The sequence below is a fragment of the Arvicanthis niloticus genome, chromosome 3 (assembly GCF_011762505.2).
Source record: "Arvicanthis niloticus isolate mArvNil1 chromosome 3, mArvNil1.pat.X, whole genome shotgun sequence".
Taxonomy (NCBI): domain Eukaryota; kingdom Metazoa; phylum Chordata; class Mammalia; order Rodentia; family Muridae; genus Arvicanthis; species Arvicanthis niloticus.
Window position 1 is genome coordinate 136174875 of NC_047660.1, and position 18507 is coordinate 136193381.

An 18507-nucleotide genomic window follows, 5' to 3' on the forward strand; every position below is an offset into this window, starting at 1 on the left:
CTTTCTATCTCTATGAAGAATTGATTTAGAATTTTGATGGGGATTGCATTGAATCTATAGATTGCTTTTGGCAAGATGGCCATTTTTACTAAATTAATCCTGCCAATCCAGGAGCATGGGAGATCTTTCTATCTTCTGAGATCTTCTTCTATTTCTTTCTTCAGAGACTTGAAGTTCTTGTCATACAGATCTTTTACTTGCTTGGTTAGATTCACTTCAAGATATTTTATATTATTTGTGGCTATTGTGAAGGGTGTCACTTACCTAATTTCATTCTCAGCCTGTTTATCTTTTGAGTATAGGAAGGATACAGATTTGTTTGAGTTAATTTTATATCCAGCCACTTTACTGAAGTTGTTTATCAGGTTTAGGAGTTCTCTGGTGGAAGTTTTAAGGTCACTTAAGTATACTATCATATCATCTGCAAATAGTGAAATTTTGACTTCTTCCTTTCCTATTTGTATCCCTTTGACTTCCTTTTGTTGTCTAATCACTCTAGCTAGGACTTCCAGTACTATATTGAATAGGTAGGGTGAGAGTGGGCAGCTTTGTCTAGTCCCTGATTTTAGTGGGATTGCTTCAAGTTCCTCTCCATTTAGTTTGATGTTGGCTACTGGCTTGCTGTATATTGTTTTTTACTATGTTTAGGTATGGACCTTGAATTCCTAATCTTTCCAAGACTTGTAACATGAAGAGATGTTGAATTTTGTCAAATGCTTTCTCAGCATCTAGTGAGATGATCATGTGGTCTTTTTCTTTGAGTTTATTAATGTAGTGGATTACATTGATGGATTTCCGAATACTGAATCATCCTTGCATTGCTGGGATAAAGCCTACTTGATCATGATGGATGATTGCTTTGATGTGTTCTTGGATTCTGTTTGTGAAAATTTTATTGAGTATTTTTGCATCAATATTCATAAGAGAGATTGGTCTGAAGTTCTCTTTCTTTGTTGGGTCTTTGTGAGGCTTAGGTATGAGTGTAATTGTAGCTTCATAGAACTAATTGGGTAGTGTTCCTTCTGTTTCTATTCTGTGGAATAGTTTGAAGAGAATTGGTATTAGGTCTTCCTGGTAGGTCTGATAAAATTCTGCACTAAAACCATCTGGCCCCGGACTTTTTGGTGGGGAGATTTTTAATGACTGCTTCTATTTTTTTAGAGGTTATGTGGCAGTTTAGATGGTTTGTCTGCTCCTCATTTAACTTTGGAACCTGGTATCTATCTAGAAAATTGTCCATTTTATCCAGATTTTCCAATTTCATTGAGTATAGGCCTTGTAGTAGGATCTGATGATTTTTTAAATTTCCTCTGTCTGTTGTTATGTCTCCCTTTTCAGTTCTGATTTTATTAATTTGAGTACTATCTCTGTGCCCTTTGGCTAGACTGGTTAAGGGTTTGTCTATCTTGTTGATTTTCTCAAAGAACCAGCTCCTGGTTTTGTTGATATTTTGTATAGTTCTTTCTGTTTCAACTTGGTTGATTTCAGCCCTCAGTTTGATTTTTTCTTGCCATCTACTCCTCTTGGGTATATTAGCTTCTTTTTGTTCTAATGCTTTCAGGTTTGCTGTCAAGTTGTTAATGTATGCTATTTCCAATTTCTTTTTGTGGGCACTTAGAGCTAAGATTTTTCCTCTTAGTGCTGCTTTCATGGAGTCCCACAAATTTTGATATGATGTGTCCTCATTTTCATTTAAATCTAAAAAGTATTTAATTTCTTTCTTTATTTCTTCCTTGACCAAGTTATCATTGACTAGAGCATTGTTCAGTTTCCATGTGTATGTGGGCTTTCTGTTGGTTTTGTCCATGTCAAAGACGAGTCTTAGTCCATGGTGGTCTGATAAGGTACAAGGGATTATTTCAATCTTTTTATATCTGTTGAGGCCTGTTTTGTGACCAATTATGTGGTCTATTTTGCAGAAGGTACCATGAGGTGCTAAGAAGAAGGTATATTCTTTTGTTTTAGGAGGAAATGTTCTATAGATGTCAGTTAAGTCCAATTGGTTCATAACTTCTGTTAGTTTCATTGTGTCTTGGGTTAGTTTCTGTTTCCATGATCTGTTCATAGCTGAGAGTGGGGTGTTGAAATCTCCCACTATTATTGTATGAGGTGCAATGTAAGCTTTAAGCTTTAGTAAAGTTTCTTTTATGTATGTGGGTGCCCTTGCATTCGGGCATAGATGTTCAGAATTGCAAGTTCCTCTTGGTACATCTTTCCTTTGATGAATATGAAGTGTCCTTCTTTATCTTTTTTGATTACTTTTGGTTGAAAAACAATTTTATTTGATATTAGAATCGCTACTCTAGCTTGTTTCTTTGGGCCATTTGCTTGGAAGATTATTTTCCAACCTTTTACTCTGAGGTAGTGTCTGTCTTTTTCACAAAGGTGCATTTCCTGTATGCAGCAAAATGTTGGGTCCTGTTTATGTATACAATCTGGTAGTCTATGTATTTTTATTGGAGAATTGAGTCCATTGATATTAAGAGATATTAAGGAAAAATGAATGTTGTTTCCCATTACTTTTGTTATTGGCAGTAGAGTTATGTTTGTATAGCTACCTTCTTTTGGGGTTGATGGAAGATTACTTTCTTGCTTTTTCTAGGTTGTAGTTTCCCTCCTTGTGTTGGAGTTTTCCACCAATTATCCTTTGAAGTGCTGGATTTGTGGTAAGATATTGTGTAAATTTAATTTTGCCATGGAATATTTTGTTTTCTCCATCAATATTGATTGAGAGTTTTGCTGGGTATAGTAGTCTGGGCTGGCATTTGTGTTCTCTTAGGGTCTGTATGATATCAGTCCAGGATCTTCTGGCTTTTATAGTTTCTGGTGAGAAATCTGGTGTAATTCTTATAGGTCTGCCTTTATATGTTACTTTGCCTTTTTCCCTTACTGCTTTTAGTATCTTCTCTTTGTTTTGTGTATTTGATGTTTTGATTATTATGTGACAGGAGGTATTTCTTTTTTGGTCTAGTCTGTTTGGGGTTCTGTAGGCTTCTAGTATACTTAAGGACATCTCTTTCTTTAGGTTAGGGAAGTTTTCCTCTATAATTTTGTTGAAGATATTTACTGGCCCTTTAAGTTGGGTGTCTTCACACTCATCTATACCTATTATCCTTAGGTTTGGTCTTCTCATTGTGTCCTGGATTTCCTGGATGTTTTGTGTTTGGTGCTTTTTGCATTTCACACTTTCTTTGACCGTTGTGTCTATGTTTTCCATGGTATCTTCTGCACATGAGATTCTCTCTTCTATCTCTTGTATTCTGTTGGTGATGCTTGCGTCTATGACTCCTGATCTTTTTCCTAGGTTTTCTATCTCCAGGGTAGTCTCCCTTTGAGTTTTCTTGATTGTTCCTACTTCCATTTTTAGATCCTGGACAATTTTGTGTAATTCCTTCACCTGTTTGGTTGTGTTTTCTTGCATTTCTTTAAGGGCTTCTACCTGTTTACCTGCATTCTCCTCAAATTCTTTGTGAGTGTTGTTTATATCCTTTTTAAAGTCCTCTATCATCATCCTGAGAAGTGATTTTAATTTTGAGTCCTGCTTTTCTGGTGTGATGTGGTGTTCAGGACTTGCTATGGTGGGGGAACTGGGTTCTGATGATGCCAAGTAACTTTGGTTTCTGTTGTTTACATTCTTACACATGCCTTTCTCCATTTGGTTAGCTGTAGTGCTACCCTCGCTCACTGGTTCTGACTAGAGTCTGCCTTTCCAGTTATCTTGGTTGTGTCAGAACTCCTTGGTGTCCGGATGACTCTGTGATCCTGAGCTCCAGCTGCTCTGGGTACAGTGGCTCCTCTAAGATATTTCAGGTTATGGTGTTTCCATGGTAGTAGACCAGCTAGGTGTTTGCTGCTCTGAATGTAGTTGCTCCTCTATGATGCTTCAGTATATGGTGTCTCCTGCTCTGCAGCTCTGTGGGCTGTGTCCTCTCTAGGATGCCTGCAGCTCTGCGGTCCTTGACCTCTCTTGGGTACCTCTGCAGCTCTGCAGTCTGTGACCTCCCTAGGGTGCCTCGGACTCAGTTTCCAGAGGGGAGCAGATGGTCTGGGAGACTGCTCCAGCCATTGGTTTGGTATCTGGGACAGGGGCAGAAGGGGAGTGGCTCTCCGCAGGGGCAGGGTCTAGATGCCAGGTGCCCTCTGGGGGCTTCCTACTGCTAGTTGTGCATCTAAGGTTAGGGAGGTGTTTAGGTTCTCCTACCTGCTGCTCTGCAGTCGGAGACCTCCCTAGGGTGCCTCCGGAATCAGTTTCCAGAGGGGAGCAGATCTGCTGGGAGACTGCTCCAGCCACTGGTATCCGGGCCAGGGGCGGAAGGGCCTGCCTCCTGTTTCATTTACTCAGTGTGTATGTATCTGTATACATGTGTATGAATTTTCTCTTTCCTTTTCTTTCTTGTTGACCCTAAAGAGTTGAAAGAGTTGAGAGTTTTGCTGGCCACAGGGAATACCAGCCCAAATAAATTAAGCTCTGTTCCCTCACAGAGAAGTCAGATAAGTGATTTCTCTAATCCCTGTCTGCCATTGGCAGCAGCCCTCAGTATCTGGACCAACCCCGTCAGTGTCTCTAAGTACTGACTGTCCACAGCTGCCTGCCTTCCTTACCTACCCCACGGATGCCAAGGCTGATAATTGGCACATGTATATCTGAAACATCTCATATTTTTGCCACTCTCTGTCTCTGAATGAATTTCCTTTAATTTCCTATTGAGCCATCATACATATGACATTAACTTATAGTATGTATGTTTATACTTTAGATTTATTTTTTGCTTTTCAGAACTATTTTTAATAACTCATAGTTCTTATTATTTAGTTTTTTCTTCTTTTAAGACTTTTTTCACTTAATAAAATGTTCATTTTAAATCGATTTTAGTTCACCAAAGTAAGAAACTATTTTCCCTTAAATCTATTTAAAAGGCTTGCAAACACATGCATACACAAGCACATGTATGTGTGTAGATGAACACACATACAAGCATATATGCAAACACACACTGACACATAAACACTCACATGTAAACATTCACATACCTTCATATACACATCTTCATGCATGTGTGTTTATATGTATATAATCACAAGTACATGTACTTCAAGTATTTGCAAGCTAATTGTTGACAAGGCTTTAAAAATCACATTATTTCACAAATTTTTAGACTGTAAATTTTAGTGATAAAATATATAAAATAAACAAGTCCTTTGAAATTTATTTTTTAAATACTGTAAGAAGAGTGCTGATGGGAGAAGACACCCAGAAGCCCACCTGCCATGTGACTTACCTTCAGTAGGAGCCATTACCATGTGCAAGTATGTGGTGGAGAGATAGACAAAAAGAGAAAGAACATTTTGAGCATTATGAAGAGAGACAGAACCTGAGAAATGAGAATGGAGAGGAAAAAGCCTGACTTAAGTAGCCTACCCGGCTCCCAGAGGCAATGGTGAAGTCCCAGCCCACGCTGCCGCTGAGGCTCATGTCTGGGTCCTTGGCCATGCAGCAGCAGTAATCTGTGTCAATGTCCATGGCTCATATTGCCATATTGCCACTAAAGACCATGTACATGTCCCTGGTCTGTGCTGCTGCCAGAGATGATGTTGATGTCTAAGAGCTATGTAGAGCTGACACCACCCCTCACTGGCTGCAGCACTACTTGAAAGAATGTCTCTGAAACCTCGACTGGGCAGCACAGTAGAACTGGCTCTGGTGGCATGGGTATGGAAAAGGTGGACCTGAGGGCATGAGAGTGGGAGAGATGTCCATGCCACTTGCTGCCTGCAGCAATGGGTGAGCTAGCCAGAGCAATGCTGGAGAACTCACCCTGGCATTGTGGGTGCGGGAGAGCTGGAGGGATGACCAACTCAGCTACCATCCAAGCCCTGGTCCAGGGCTTTGAGTTGGCCCACCCCATCGATGAACTGCTACAGTCCATGAACAGACCTATGCTGCTTATCGGAAGCTCAAGGATCTTCATGACAGAGGACAATAACAGTGTATCTGACAATAGACAACAAGTCAGAGGGGTTCTTTATGGAAGTAGCTCCTTAGTGTCACTTGAACTCCACCAGTAACTGTGCTTGCTGGTATTTCAGGGATATCATTATCTCTCAAGCCAATATAGTTTCAAAGCATTATAGGAAACTTGCAAGCCAATCCCTTTAAGTTCCTTGACACATTCTCCAAATCTCCAGCAATTTATGTACAATGATATTGCATGTGTGCATTAGATAAATGTCATCATCTAGAAATATTATCTAAATTCAGTCATATGATGCGTTCTTTTTGTATGATGCCTATATGCATTTTCTATTTATTAAAGCTAAAAGAATCCCAATCCAAATAAGAGAATAATGATGTTATATGAATTCAAGATTCCTTCTCCTTACTCATCAATCTTCCCGGTATATGACTTATATGCCTCAAATATATTGTATGCTTAGGGTGTTTTACATATTGGTAAAAATTGTATGTCAAGGTCTGACACATAATCAATGATAAATTTATGACAGTTATAATAATCTACATCTTTATCTCCTCACTTTCCTGATGCAAAATTCATCCTCTTCTCTACTAAGACTTTACATACCATCTTTGCACATGTTATACTTTATGGTGATGGTTACTTCTCTTCATAATAACATAACTCCTGAAAGTAGACATTGTGTTTCACTTATTCAATACCACCTAACACAGTAAATCTAAAATGAAAGTAAGATAAGTACTGAAGGCATAATAGCATCATAAATGAATAAATATATATTGAATACGGGAAGAGAGTATGAACAATTATTTCAAACCTATTCTCTTATATAGATATCAAACTCTCAAGGAACTCTATATTTCTTCATTGTTTTGTGTTTTCCTTCTTCATACAGTACATAAAAAAATCTGAAAAGTTAGAAGCACTGTAAAACATCCCTCCATTTTTTTGTATACTAAACTATTAAAATAGAGTGCATTTTTGGTAAATATTTTATTGTTAGTGAGCTTCCACATCTTCTCTGGAAATTTACACACATGAACTAAAATCAAAGTGAATGTGCAGTAGGAAAAAATAAAGAGTAGCAACGTCATAAGGAAGTAGCCAAGGAGACCACATTCAAAGCTGAAAACTGTTCTCTTGCTTAAAACCCAGCTGAGTGGAATATCTTGTTTTGATTCATAGATCCAGTAGATAAGCCACATTATAGAACAACAAAGAAGCATAAGAATTCTATTAATAAATAAATAGCAACTTTGGGGGTATTTTTCAAAAAAGACAGGATCTCCCTATGTATCCCTAGCTGCCCTATAATTTACTATGTACACAAAGATGTACTGGAACTTACAGAGATCTCCTGTCTCTCCCTCCCAAGTACTGTGATTAAAAGCATGCAATACTACACACAGCTAAAAGTTAACTTTTTAAAATTTATATGTATGATCATCTCCTTAGGCTAGGGCCTCTAAATCTACATGGATATTGGCTTTCAGGGTTAGTGTTGCCTTCTAGAATACAAGATTGGAAACCTTTATTAAAGAAGCAGGGCATGCTGGCTTGACATAACCAATTGAAAATCTCTTTTATGACAACCAGCATAGGAATTTAACTTGTACAAAATACACAGTTTAGTGAAACAACTTTTTGCTCATTTTCTTAGTTTCTTTTCCTGTTAGTGTGATAAAATACCATGACAAAACAACTTAAGGGAGAAAGTTCATTTTAGCTGACAATTGAAGATACCCTCATTTTGGTAGAAAAGTCAGTCAGTTTGAAGCAGCTAGCCATATTGCATCTCAAATCAGAAAGAGAGATAAACACATCAATTTCCTTACTCCATTTTATATGGTCTAGCATCCCCTGCCTAGGGAATGGTCTCACAGTTAAGACAGGTAGTTCTTATTTAATCAACATAGTCAAGATAATCACCCCTAGGCATGCCCAGAGGCTCGTATTTAAGACACTATATTCTATCAAGTTAACAATTAGTACTAGCTTACACAGACATGTTCTGAAATATATTCTATTAAAGGAGAGTTGCTGTGTTCTCTTTATTACACTATTAAAAAGTACTTGAAATAATACACTTAATTAATTTTATTATTTGATGCTGAAGATTGAGCTAAGGATCTCAGGTATGCTAAGTATGAGATCTACCTGTATATTCTCAGCATGGACTCTACGATGGATCTATACCCTGAAATTGAGATAAGAAACTACTTAAGAAAGATGTACTTATTTCATATCACATTTTCAGTCTACAACCTGGTGGATATGTTGTTTCTTAGGCTGCAGTTGGGGGTGCTGGGTGGTAACAGGAGAGAATATATGGTGAAGACCTAGTTTCTTTCCTATTTCTGTGACAAAAACAATGACCAAAACCAACCTGGGTTTGTCCATCATAAGGGGAACTCAGAACAGGAGCTCAAGCAGGGACTTCTAGGCAGGAACTGAAGCAGAGACTATGAAAGATGTCTGCTTACTGGTTTGATTTTCATGGCTCACCACCTTCTTCTTCTTCTTCTTCTTCTCCTTCTCCTTCTCCTTCTCCTTCTCCTTCTCCTTCTCCTTCTCCTTCTCCTCCTCCTCCTCCTCCTCCTCCTCCTCCTCCTCCTCCTCCTCCTCCTCCTCCTTCTCCTTCTTCTCCTCCTCCTTCTCCTTCTCCTTCTCCTTCTTCTCCTCTTCCTCCTCCTTCTCCTCCTCCTCCTCCTCCTCCTCCTTGTTCTTCTCCTTGCTCTTCTTCCTCCTCCTTCTCCTCTTCTTCATCTTCTTCCTCTTCTTCCTCCTTTTCTTCTTCCTCTTCTTCCTCTTCCTCCTCTTCTTTCTCTTCCTCCTCCTATTCCTCTATTTCCTTGTCATTCTCTTCCTTCTTCTTTATTTTGTCTTTTTATTTTTAAAAGTAAATTTTATGGGATATATTCTGAGCATGGTTTCCCATTCTTCATCTTCTCCATGATCTTCCCCAACTTTCTACCTTTCAAACGCTATTTGTTTTTTTTCTCTTAAAAAATCCATCAAATAAGCAGTACAAACATATGAAAACCAAACCTAAAAAAGGAAAAAGTTAAAGAAAGAGAACAATATGATATGATAATATACAAGGAAAGACAAGCAAAGCAAGGGATAAAAGCAATATAAAACAACAAAAATGTCTTTTAAAAATACTTTTGCGTTTGTTTCATTTTGGCAAGCTATTGCTGGGCCAGACTCCTGCCCATAAGTACAGCTTATGATTTGCACAGGCAATGAGACTCCCTTAGAGAAACTGACTTTTATTTGTGAGCAACTATTACTTGGTGATAGCTTCTGGGTTGGGGATGGGAACGCATGTCCATTTCAACCTCTCAGTAATGGGACCTCCTCTGGTTTGGAACCCTACAGACCCTGGATGCTCAACTTGCTTCTTTATAAAATCACCCATCAAGGATGGCACTATACACAATAGGCTGGACCCTTTTACATTATTTCTCAAGAAAATGCCTGACAGGCTTGCCTATAATCTGATCTAACAGGAATATTTTCTCAACCAAAGTTTCCTCTTCCCAGATAATCCTCAATTGTATCAAGCTGAAACAAAACGTGAAGAGCATATTCCCAATGACCTGAATCTTCTCACAGGACCTCCTGGAGAGTAACAGCTTCATCTGGCAGACCTACCCTACGGATCAAACTTTCAACTCATTTTATGGACCTGTATTCGGCAGCCAGACTCTAAAGCCTTCTTAATTAAAACTCCATCCCAGAGCTGGAGAAATGGATCCGTTGTTGGACTGTTTGTCTAGTGTGAAGAAAGCCCTGGATTCTATGCACAGCATTGTATAAACTTTGCCTGTGGCACATGTATAAAATCCAAGAATTGGGAGTATAAGAAACTACCACCACCAACATCAACAACAACAATAACAACAATAACAAGAAAACCAAAACTCCAACCTATGTGACTCAAATAGAAAAAAAAAAAATCACATTGAATTTGAAAACTTCATTATGTATTAAAAATGTTCTTCTAAATTTTATTACTTAAATAGTGATTTAAAATTTTAACTAATTAAGTTTATAATTAAAAATGATGCTCATATTTAAAAATTATTACTCCAGGAAGAATGTTACTATAATTTCTTATTTTTCTTTTATTGAAAATAATTTTTCCATATAATACATTATTCTTATTGTAGTTTCCCTTTCCCCAACTCTGAAATTCTCACCACCTTTCCTCCATTGAAATCCATACCCTTTCTGTCTCTTTATAGAAAACAAAAAGGCATATAAAGAAAAATATAAAAATAAAATAAGATAAAAACAATAATAAAGAAATTGGAATAGGACAAACCAACCAACCAAACAAACAAAAGAAACAGCCAAAGAAAAGGCACAAAAACGACATCTAGACTCCAAGACACACATGCTTGTATACAGAAGACTCTTTTAAATGCACAAAATAGAAAGCCGTAATATGGACTTAAAGAATCCATAAGGTAAAGAAAAAGAGAAATACCTTGACAAAACATTCTGAGACAAAGGACCTCTAAAGAATCCATTATGTTTGTGTTGGCTATCTATTGATGGGCATAGGGCCTAGTCTTAAGAAGAATTGATATGTCAAGTGAGACTCTGTTGGAGAAAATGAAAAAATTTCATTTGTGAGTGGTTATCAATTAGAAATAACTTCTGGATTAAGGATGGGTGCTTGTGTCCCATTTTTCCCCTCAGAATTGGGACCCCATCTGGTGCAAACCTATCTGGGCCCTGTGCATGCTGCTAGTCTCTGTGAGTTCATATTTGTGTTGGTCCTGCTGTGTTTTAGGCCTTGTTTTCTTGATGTTTTCCCTCCCCTCTGACTCTTATAATCACTCTGCTTCCTTTTGTGTAGGGTTCTCTGAAACCTGAGGGGAGAGTTATAATTGCCTTTAAAGTCTTCAGCATCCTAAGTATGTGAAATAATTGTTACATAAACATTTTATCAAATGAATGAGGAAAATAATAAGCTATTGAAATTCATCATGATATGGGTTTTGTTCTTATTGTTTTGGTTTTGCTTTTTATTGTTGTTGTTTGTCTTAAAAATCTAATGTGTTTGTTAAAAGTAAGTCAGAAAAGAGAAAATACTGTGGTATCCCTGAGGAAATGTAACACAGGCAATGTTTATGTAATCAAAACCGGAGGTAAATATAGAAAAGTTTGTGGCTCAGCCACAATTCTTTTAGAATAGGAGTTGCTCTTATCCTCATACTGGAAAGATAAAACCTTGCTACTGAATTCCAGAAGTGAGGCCAGATGCTGCAAATTAAAAGTACATTGGGTCTCTATCTAGGGATGACTGTCTGCAGATTGGCAGGCTGATAACTGGATAATGGAGCCACTAAGAGAATTTGCTTGAGTTATAAGAAGAAACTTAGGTCTTACATTTCATTTCATGTTGCCTTACAGTGTGATGTGTTTCTCATTGATTGGCACTGGGTGGAAATCAATGTCAAAGGGCCCAGGGAACAGCAATTTCTCTGATTTACTACCAAAGAAGAGAAAAGAAATGAAAAACAAAGAAAAGAGCTAAAACCACAGACACACAAGTAAGTGCTGTATGTTGTGATTTTAGTAAAATAGTATTGATTTTAGTTCCTGGTATTTATATACTTCAAGACAGAAAGACAAATTATATTTTCATGATTATATTTAAAATTATTTTTATAATTGGAGCATATATGTGACTTCTTATTGAAAAAGAAATTCTTCATCTGGAATTTGAAAGACAAAGATGGCATTGGTGACTCCTAATGATACTCTGCTATCCTCATAGATCAGTGTCCAATTCAGTCATTATTAAAGAAGCTGCTTCATGCAGCAGATGGGGACACATACAAAGACTCACAAACATACACACACACACACACACACACAGAGAGAGAGAGAGAAAGAGAGACAGACAGACAGACAGACAGACAGACAGACAGACAGACCTTGGAATGCTCAGCCCTAAATGGCATCTCTATATCAAATCCCTCCTCTCAGAGCTCAGGGAATATTTTAGTAGAGGAGACAGAATGTATGTAAGAGCAGGGGGATATGGAGGATACCAGCAGAACAAGGTCCTCTGAATCAACTGAGGAAAGAGCATACGAACTCACAGAGACTGAAGCAGCAAGCACCAGGTCCTCTATATTACAGTTTTCATATTAGTGTTTTTATGGGACTCCTGAGTATGAAAAAAGTTGGTTTCTGATTTTCTTGCCTTCCTTAGAGCTCCTTTTCTTCTGTTGGTTTGAATTGACCAAATTTGATGCTTTCTTTTATCTTCTATTTTATTTTGTCGACATTGCTTGTTATGTCTTAGAAGCCTGTTATTTTTTTTAATGAGAACTAGAAAGGGAGTGGATCTCAATGGGAGAGCACCTAAGGAGGAACTAGAAGGGATGGAAAACTACAGACAGGATATATTGTATGAGAATATAATCTATTTTTAATAATAGAGGGGTGAGATGGAATTAGTTATAATACCTTAAGAAGTAACAATACAAATATTTTTGCCTAGTGCTTAGAATAACTAAAAACTACATAAACATTCTTTTATTGCACAAAGTTCAAAATCCATATGATTGTTAATTAATCATTGTGAAAATATCTTAATTAATCAGAATAACCTATCAACTATACTTTAAAGATGCACACATGTTGTCATATTTGTTTTAGATCTTTCTATCACTGTGAATATTATAGGTAGAACTAGATGGTGATTTTCCAAGAAGTCCCTGTTCTTTGTTAAAATACATATTCCATCTCTGTCCACTTGTTTTTTGTTTCTTTCTATCTATCTATCTATCTATCTATCTATCTATCTATCTATTTATCTATCATCTATCCATCATCTATTATCTATTTATCTGTGTCTATATCTTTCTATTTCTCTATTTATCTAAAGTATTTCCCCAACATAAAATTTGCACAAATTATAGCCAGTGTGATTCACCCTTCAGAGTTTTCCCCTTTTGCTTAACATGTTTGAACATTTATCAGAGCTGATATATTAAGGTGGTGTCCATTCTTCAGTGTATTGCTGTGCATCATGGTATTTCATACAACACCATTATTTGTAAATTTTCCTATTGTTTCATGAAAAGATATATTTAAAATTTTTATATTTATATAATATATTTATAGTCATATTAACATATTTTCTTCTATTGTCTAATGTGTAGTTTTGTTTAAAATTTCAATGAGAAAACCAAAATCATTTTTGTTGGGAGCTGACTTTTAGCAGAAAGTGGCTAGAAAGCAGCTATCCACGCCTGTAAGGCTTACATCATATCCACGTACCTACAAGGCACGTGACAAAAGGTATAAATATCCCAGATTTCCCTTCAATAAATGAAACTTGATCAGAACCTCTGTCTTGTCTCCATTTTGTGCATCTCTTTCCCTTATCCCCACTCTCTCTCTCTCTCTAGACCCTGACCCAAAGACTGGAGCGGCAGTTTGAGCCAGGCAGTGGTGGAGCACGCCTTTAATACCAGCACTTGGGAGGCCAAGCCAGGCAGAGCGGAGCAGGTTGCAACATTTTTGTTATAGTAACTATTCTGGCATTGTTAAGTCTTTTGTCTCTAGCCAGGCAGAGCAGAGCAGGCTGCAACATTTTTGGCGCCCAACGTAGGGCAGAGGGAATGAGAGACCCAGTTAGGACGTTAGAAGGATCTGCAAATTGCCACAGGAATCTGCCATGTCGAGAAAGGTATAATGAAAATGGGGCAAGAAATAAGTCAGCCTGAACTTAACTTTCTGTTTTTGTTTTGTTGTTTGCTGCTCACGTGTGTTAATTGCCTGCTTTTGATTCTTTGTTTGAATGCTGTCTTTCATGTTCAAAATAAAAACAAATATATATATCCAAAATTAGAATCCAAAAAACAACCAAAGGTTGATGACAATTTGTCAGAGCCAGATTGTGCCAACCTAGAAGAAGAGGCAGTTAAATATTATGACCATGAAAGGCCCTCTTCCAATGCACCTCCACTTCCAGAGGCTCCCATTGTGGAGACAGTGGTTGTAGATCTCAGAAAGGAGTTACAAGATAAAATTTCTATTCTTAAACAACTAATAGAGATGGAAAAAGAGTATCAGGATTTAATCAGCTACAAAAATTAAGGACAAGGAAGAGCTCTCGAGAGGCCAACTGCAAAAATCCCCCAACTCCTTGTGTTCCTCAACCCGGAGTCCAAAAGCAGTCCCTATCCTCTAGCTTTAGTTCAGCTGCAGATCAGCCAGGGGAGAGAGAAGCTGAGGCTTTCCCTGTATCAGAGACCAGAGACGCTCAAGGGGTTGCTTGGAGATATCACACAGGATTCAATTTTCAAATTATTAAAGAATTAAAAAATGCCGTATCTCAATACGGTGCCACTGCTCCCTTTACTCTTACAACTTTAGAGTTTGTTGCAGAGGAGTGGCTGACTCCTAGTGATTGGAATACATTAGTGAGAGCAGTTCTTAGTGGTGGAGACTATCTTATTTTGGAAATCAGAGTATCATGAGAATTGTAAAGAGACAGCTAGTAGAAACATTCAGGCAGTCAATGGTTGGTCCTTTGATGCCTTAGTAGGAGAAGGGCAATTTGCGTCTAGTGATAACCAGATGCAATATGACCCAAGTTTATATGCTCAAATTCAAAATGCAGCCATGAAGGCTTGGCATAAACTCCTGCTAAAGGGAGACCCTGGTGCATCTTTAACAACAGTCAGGCAAGGGTCTGATGAACAATTTTCTGACTTTGTTCATCAATTAATGACAACAGCAGGGAGGATTTTTGGTAATGCAGGTGTAGACTATGTGAAACAACTTGTATATGAAAATGCCAATTCTGCCTGCCAAGCGGCCATTAGACCCTACAGGAAAAAGACAGATCTTACAGGGTATATCAGATTCTGTTCTGACATAGGTCCCTCTTACCAACAGGGCTTAGCTATGACAGCTGCTATGCAAGGACAATCAGTAAGAGACTTTTTGGCAAGAAGAGATAAAAAGGCCTGTTTTAAATGTGGCAAGCCTAAACACTTTGCAAGAGATTGCAAGGCAGAAAATGAGTTAACCCAGAGACAGCCCAGCAAACAGCCTGGGCTCTGCCCACATTGCAAAAGTGGAAGGCATTGGGCTAGTGAATGTAGGTCTAAAAGAGATGCACAAGGAAACACCCTTTCCCATAATCAGAGAAATGGGAACAGGGGCCAGCTCCAGGCCCCGAACCGACGCAAGCCAAAACAGGCTTATGGAGCAGTCAGTGTCATACCAGCAAACACCAATCCCTTTCTGAACTTAGTCAAGCAACACCAGGAAGCGCAGGACTGGACCTCAGTTCTGCCACCCACACACCACAAATGGGACCTCAGGCCTTACCCACTGGAGTGTTTGGACCACTCTATCCAAATGTGTTTGGCCTGATAGTGGGAAGAAGCAGTGCTACTATGCAGGGACTACAAATTTTTCCTGGAGTTCTAAACAATGATTATCAAGGTGAGATTAAGGTAATGGCCCAGGCAATTCAGAATATAGTCACTATTCCTACAGGAAGGAGGATAGCTCAACTATTGTTACTTCCATTGTTCCCTACTAATCACAAATATAAGAGTCCTAAAAGAGGGGATCAAAGCTTTGGTTCCTCTGATACATACTGGGTACAGCCTATAGTTAAACAAAAACCTATGATGACAATTTGGCTTGATAGAAAGGCATTTCAAGGCTTGGTTTACACAGGAGCTGATGTGACTATCCTAAAACAAAGTGATTGGCCTGATACCTGGCCTCTGACCCCAACCTTAACCAACTTAAGGGGTATTGGCCAAAGCCAAAACCCACAACAAAGCTCTAAGGTGCTGACATGGAAAGATAAAGAAGGAAATATACAACCCTATGTCATCTCAGGCCTTCCCATTAATCTCTGGGGCCGAGATCTGTTATCCCAATTGGGATTAATTATGTGCAGCCCTAATGAAGTAATTACAGCTCAAATGATAAACTCTGGACTTTCCCCAGGGAAAGGATTAAGAAAAAGTGAAGATGGGATCACTCATCCTATTGAGGTTTATGGTAACACTGGAAGAAGAGGCTTGAGATATTTTTGATGGGGGCTACTGATTCAACTGCACCCCTAGGGCGTTGTACGGATCCCATCACCTGGGAGGGGGACTTGCCCGTCTGGGTGGATCAGTGGTCCCTAACCACTGAAGAATTACAAGCTGCCCAGTTGCTAGTGCAGGAGCAATTACAGGCAGGACATTTAAAAGAGAGTAACTCTCCCTGGAATACCCCAATATTTGTCATTAGGAAAAAGTCAGGAGAGTAGAGATTGTTGCAAGACTTGAGGGCTGTTAACGAGACCATGATTAGGATGGGAGCCTTACAACCTGGGCTGCCCACACCGGTGGCCATACTTTTAGGTTATTATAAAATAGTTATAGATTTAAAAGACTGTTTTTTCACTATCCCCTTACATCCTAATGATAGAAAGCACTTTGCTTTCAGTGTTCCCTCTATAAACTTTAGAGAACCTATGAAAAGATATCAATAGAAGGTCTTGCCTCAGGGTATGGCTAACAATCCTACCTTGTGCCAAAAGTTTGTGGCTTCTGCCATAAAGGGTGTTGGAACTATGTGGAAGCATATCTACGTGATTCATTTCATGGATGATATTTTAATAGCTGGAAAAGATGGAAAACAGGTACTCCAGTGCTTTGATGATCTTAGAACAGCTTTACAGACTACAGGGTTACAAATAGCACCAGAAAAGTTTCAATTACAAGACCCATATACCTATTTAGGAATTCAGATTAATGGTCCACATATTGTTAATAGTAAGGCCACACTGAGGACTGATTCCCTTAAGACACTTAATGATTTTCAAAAACTACTGGGAGACATTAATTGGCTACAACCATGAAACTCACGACTGGAAAATTGAAGCCTCTGATTGATATTCTTAAGGGAGATCCTGACCCTAAGTCTGACAGGGCTCTAACAGAGGAGGGTAGAAAAGCCTTACAGAAGGTAGAGAGTGCTATTTCATCCCAATTTGTAACTCATATTAATTATTCTAAGCCTTTATATTTTCTTATTTTTAACACTAAACTAACTCCTACTGCAGTTTTTTGGCAAACTGCACCCATATTATGGGTTCATCTTCCCTCATCCCCCAAGAAGGTTCTTAATCCATACTATGCAGCTGTAGTAGATATGATCATGTTAGGCAGAGATAACAGTCAAAAATATTTTGGAAAAGATCCTGATATCATAGTACAATCCTATACAAGGCATCAGGTTGATTGACTTATGCAGAATTCTGAAGTCTGGCCTATTGCATGTGCCTCATTTGGTGGTCAGCTAGATAATCATTATCCACCAGATAAATTGGTTCAGTTTTGCAATCACCACACATTTGTTTTTCCAACTCGTACTGCACATGCACCTATCAAGGAAGCATTGCTAGTTTTCACTGATGGTTCCTCATCAGGAACAGCTGCTTATGCCTTTAAAGATCAAGTAATCTCCTTTGCAACATCATCTGTGTCAGTTCAGTTGGTTGAATTACATGCTGTTATTTTTGTGTTTCAAGCATTTCAAAATCAAACCATTAATATTTACACAGATAGCTCATATATAGCTCAGTCTATCCCTTTGTTAGAAACTGCTGCACAAATAAAGCATTCCTCAGAAGCAGCCAATTTGTTTTTACAGTGCCAACAATTAATTTTGAGGAGAAGGTGTAAATTCTTTATAGGACATCTGAGAGTCCACACTGGGCTTCCAGGTCCTCTCTCTGAAAGAAACACTAAGGCAGATCTAACTACTCATGTTGCTGCAGTGAATTTATCAGATCTGCCATCTAATTTGGAACAGGCCATAAAGGCTCATGAGTTACATCATCTTAATTCTAAAACCTTAAAAGTTATGTTTAAAATTACCAGAGAACAAGCTAAACAAATTGTCAGTGTCAATCATGTGTTAAACTTTTACCAGTTCCTCATTTGGGTGTAAATCCAAAGGGACTGATACCAAACAGTCTCTGGCAAATGGATGTTACTCATTATAATGAATTTGGCAAGCAAAATATATACATGTATGTGTAGATACATACAGTGGCTTCAGTTTTGCAACATTACAAACTGGAGAAGCAAGCAAGCATGTGATCACTCATATGCTTGCTGCAATCGCTGTATTGGGTGTTCCTAAACAGATAAAAACTGACAATAGCCCAGGTTACACAAGCTCCAGTTTCCACCAATTCTGTGAAAAATTGGGAATACTACATAAAACGGGTATTCCATATAATCCACAGGGCCAAGGTATGGTAGAAAAGGCACATCAAACCATTAAATGTCATTTTGAAAAAATTTAAAAAGGGGAATTGTATCCTACCAAGGGATCCCCCTGAAATATTCTTCATCACACACTCTTTATTTTAAAATTTTTAACTTTGAATTCTGAAGGAAAATCTGCTGCAGATAGATTCTGGCATCCTGATACCAAAAAGAATTTTGCAACAGTCCTCTGGAAAGACCCA